This window comes from Molossus molossus, unplaced genomic scaffold, assembly GCF_014108415.1.
Source record: "Molossus molossus isolate mMolMol1 unplaced genomic scaffold, mMolMol1.p scaffold_m16_p_4, whole genome shotgun sequence".
Taxonomy (NCBI): Eukaryota; Metazoa; Chordata; class Mammalia; order Chiroptera; family Molossidae; genus Molossus; species Molossus molossus.
In genome coordinates, this window is record NW_023425377.1 from 76,703,201 (window position 1) to 76,707,925 (window position 4,725).

A 4,725-nucleotide genomic window follows, 5' to 3' on the forward strand; every position below is an offset into this window, starting at 1 on the left:
TTCTAACTTGGTGAAGGAAACAGACATACAAGTCCATGAAGCACGGAGAGTCCCAAACAAGATGAACCCAAAGAGGTCCACACCAAGATATATCATCATCAAAATGTCAAAGGTTAAATACAAAGAGAGAATCTTAAAAGCAGCAAAAGAAAAGCAATTTGTTACCTACAAAGGAGATCCCATAAGACTGTTAGCTAATTTCTCAAAAGAAACTATGCAGACCAGAAAGAAGTGGCAAAAGGTGTTCAAGGTGATGAACAGTAACAACCTACAACCAAGATTACTCTATCCTGCAAAATTATCATTTAGAATTGATGGACATATCAAGAGTTTCCCAGACAAGAGAAAGTGAAAGGAGTTCATCACCATCAAACCAGTATTATATGAAATGTTGAAGGGTCTTCTTGAAGGAGAAGAACAAAAATATGAACAATGGCAATGAATGCATATCTATCAATAATTGAATCTACAAACAAAATAAGGAAGCAGAACAGAAAGAGACTCACAGATACTAAGAACTTTTTGTTGCTTGCCAGATGGGCAGGGACTGGGGGGACGGGTGAAAAAGATGAAGGAATTAAGAAGTACAAATTGGTTGTTAGACTGATAACCCTCAAAGGGAAGGGGGAAGGGAGGGCAGGATGAGATAAACCAAAACTCTTCTATGCATATATGTGTAAACAATGGATACCAAGAGTAGTGTGGAGAAGGCTGGAGGGGGGCGGGATTGGGAAGGAGGGTGTCAATGGGGGGAAAAAGGAGGCACATCTGTAATACATTCAACAGTAAAGATGAGTTTTTTAAAAAAGGAAGAAAGGAATAAACAAGGCTAGAAAGAACTGAGCTTTCTAGAACTGGGAAGGTGGGATGAAGGGACAGCAGATCAGAGGATGTTCACCCCGGGACTGTCTGTTCTCAGAAGGGGCTATCTGCTGGCTGGGGTGGGGGTGCTATGTACCAAAGTTTGGGGGAGGGAGAATAGCTTAACCAAAGTACTGTTGACAAGCATTTTATTACAATGGATCAGTGGAAACAACTGGATAAAGATGTGGTACATATATACAATGGAATATTACCCAACCAATTACTTTTGAGGCAAAGAATGGGAATTTGGGGAGTATGCATCTGGCCTTGTCGCAGATAAGTGGAGATATCTGTAAGTCTTCTCTGTGTCATATGGGAAGAATGATTCTTTGCAGTAAGTTAGCAGTTTGCCAAATGGTAAGGGAATTTCTTAACCTTTAGATAAAATTCAACCTTACCAACTCATAGCAGCAGATAGGAAAAAAAAAACCTTCATACCTGCAAATTGAGTGTCTTTTTGTGCCCTTATATTTATTCATTCTACCAATGTTTAGTGAGAACCTGCTATGCACTACTGTGTCTGTAGGGCTACAGTGTAAACTGTACCCATAATGTTCCCTGCAGTGTCAGTCAGGTCCAGACAGGAAACAAATGCACCTCCACCATGTTTAGACAAGGCATCATGTTCTACAGTGTGGACAGGTTACAGGAACCTACCAGGAACAGTGTGGTCTCCTAGGACTAGGTACAGCTCTCAAGGGCTAGGGGAGGAAGCAATGACCAGACCCCAGTTTTTGCTCTCATGTAGCAAAGGGCTACAGGAGAGGACCTGTAGCCTTCAGTGAAGTGTTCAAGTACAATTTTCAAAAAGTGAAAACCATGGTGCTCACATTATTATAAAATGAACACGTATCAAAGATTTCATTTTGTTCATTCATTAATGAAGGAACTGGTCCAGCCGGTGTGGCTAAGTGGTTGAGCATCGACCCATGCACCAAGAGGTCGCCGGTTCGATTCCCAGTCAGGACATATGCCCAGGTTGTGGGCCCAATCCCCAGTGGGGGGCAGGCAGGAGGTGGCCAATTGATGTTCTCTCTCATCAATATTTCTAGCTTTCTCTCCCTCTCACTTCCTCTCTCTCTAAAATCAATAAAAAAGGAAGAAAAAAAATGAAGGAACAGGTAGGATGGTAAGACAGGTTCAAATTCAAGCAGTACCATTTATATGGTCAGTCAAAAAACACCCTAAAATAAATTTGCTAATAGATACAAAACTGATTAATGCTTGTACAGGAATATCTATAGCAGTATTATTCAAAAAGGAGAGACAATCCAAATCTCCCTTAACTGATGAATGCAGAAAGAAACCATGCTACATTCATACCATAGAATGTATTCAGCATAAGAAGGAAGAATGCACCAACAACGGCGCCAACATGAATGGACCTTGTAGACATAATTCTCAGTGAGAGAAGCCAGACACACAAAACTACATATATTGTATGACTCCATTTAAATGAGATATCCAGAACAGACAAACCTATAAAGACAAAAAGTAGACTAGTGGTTGCCAGGGGCAGGGAGAAAGAGAGAATGAGGGATGGCAGCTAAAGGACACAGGATATTTTTTGAGAGGTTATGAAATGTTCTAAAATTGGTAGTGGTTGTATAACTATGAATTCAGTAAAAGCCACTGAGTTGTACATTTAAATGGCTTGTGAATGTGAATTATATCTCAAACTGTTACCCTGCCCCCAAAAATAGTTTTTAAAAAAAGACCACCCCATAATCTTTGTCTTTTTTTCTGGAAAGAATCTACATGTTCACATGTAATTTTACAATTTCTAGATTCTAATAAAATTGAAACTGGCTCACTCAAACACAGGTTTATTTTCTACTTAAATGATATTATATGTATGGTGCCAGGTACTACACTTACTGGTGGGGATAACTTCGTAAATTATATAAATGTCTAACCATTGTTCTGTACACCTGAAGCTAACATAATATTGAATGTCAATTGTAATTGAAAAATTTTTTTATTTATTTAATATATTCATCACAGGGTCTTAACCAGAGACTTACTTAAAAAACAGAAACAGCCCTGGCCGGTTTGGTTCAGTGTTTAGAGCATCAGCCTACAGTCCAGAGAGACCTGGGTTCGGTTCCTGCTAAGGGCACGTATCTCGGTTGCAGTTTGTCCCTGGCCCTGGTTGGGTCATGTGGGTGGCAACCACTTGATGTGTCCCTTTCACATCGATGTTTCTCTCTCCCTCTCTTCCTCCCACTATATCTGAACAAAAAAAAAATGGGAAAATGTTCTCGGGTGAGAATAAAAAAATAAAATAAATAAAAAACAGAAACAAAACAAATATGATACCAGAGCTGAAGATACAGAATCCTATATAGGAATCAAGGCAAGGACAGACTCTCTAATAAAAATAAATAAATCACTAGTACAAGGAGAGAGGCTGGACAGCCGGGGTCAGGGCTCTTGGCTAGAGACTTGCTTTGCATAGGTTTCTTGTAGGTGGTTCTTAAAGGCTGTGGGAGTTTTCCAGAGCTCCGCAGCATGGGTGATCAACCCATCATTGATGTTGGGTTCTCCTAGTGGGCTCTGGATAGAGAGTAGGATGACCCAGATGTAATTTCGGGCAGACCAATTGTCCTTTAGGATGTCCAGGCAGATGTTACCTTGGATGTCTACGTTGGGGTGGTAGTATGGGTAAGCCACTGGGGAACTGTAGGGAGAACTTATACATCATGTCTTCACATACTGTGCCAGCCGCTCCATGGATGGTCCCCATCATTAGAAAAGGTTGTGTGATTCAGGGAAGGCAGAAATTCCTTTGTCGCCAAACATCATGAGGGTCATCAGCTCCTGCTGTAACCTCTTGCCCAGGAGGGACCCCAGGGGGCACCCCCACTGGACTCAGCTCCTTTACTAGCTGCTGTGACTCTGGTGGCTGCTGGGTCACTGTTCTGGGAAGCCAACTGGGAGCAATGGCAGAGACACAGGTACTCAGAGACCATGACTGTAACTAATTTGAATTTTTAAAAAATTTTTGCAAAGTTGTTCTTAATCAGAATGAAGCTTATACTCAGGAAAGTCAACTTCACTCATCATTCACAGAACCTGGTTGTCCAGGTCCCTTCAGGAGGAAGAAGGATCAGCCCACCTGTACTCTCCAACAATTTCATATTATATGTGAGTGTCTCTTAAAAGATGATGGACATAAAATTCAGGAGGAATATTAGCAAATCCTTGATACCAAACCAGCAGAACAATAGGAGTCTTCTGTGAAATTCATATATGACACAAGGCCCACAAGCTACGTGTCCAGAAGCTTTCTTGCGTATCTGGGTACCATCTCACGAGATGGTTGCCGAACACTTTTTGCATCTGGTTAGATATCACATTTCAGCTCCAACTTTTCATCTGGAGAACACTGAAATATTTCTACAGGTCCATTTTATACAACGTGAAAGACCTTAAAACTGGTTGCCACAAGCATGTCTTTCTTTTCTACACACCCTATAAACAACTGCGCCCTACTTGATAGCGTTCCCAAATAAAACACCTGGGGCAGCAGCTTTGCAAAATATACCCTCAGTGGTGTTTCCCCAAGCATAGTTCTGTAAGAGTGAGTGTGCAAGTGTGTGCGTGTGTGTGTGTGTGTGTGTTTTAAGTTATTGTGTGTCTTGTGCAATGTTTTGGGTTTTTTTATTTTGGGGAATCTGGCTGTAAATTTGATGCATGAAAAATATGGTTCCAAACATTTGCTTGGTCTACAGATCATTGTTTTGTGACCACATCAGTGGTAACAGTGGGTTGTTTTGTTTGTGTGTATTATTGGTTTTTTTTATTTTTATTTTCTTATTTTTTTATTTTTTTAGAAAAAGAGGAAGGGATTGAGAGGTA

The 4,725-nt window shown here is 40.7% G+C and overlaps 1 pseudogene; it reads right to left on the minus strand.

The window, feature by feature from the left end:
* Positions 1–3,288: 3,288 nt before the first annotated feature.
* LOC118643888 lies at positions 3,289–3,836 on the minus strand (annotated as a pseudogene).
* Between the last annotated feature and the right edge of the window lie 889 nt (positions 3,837–4,725).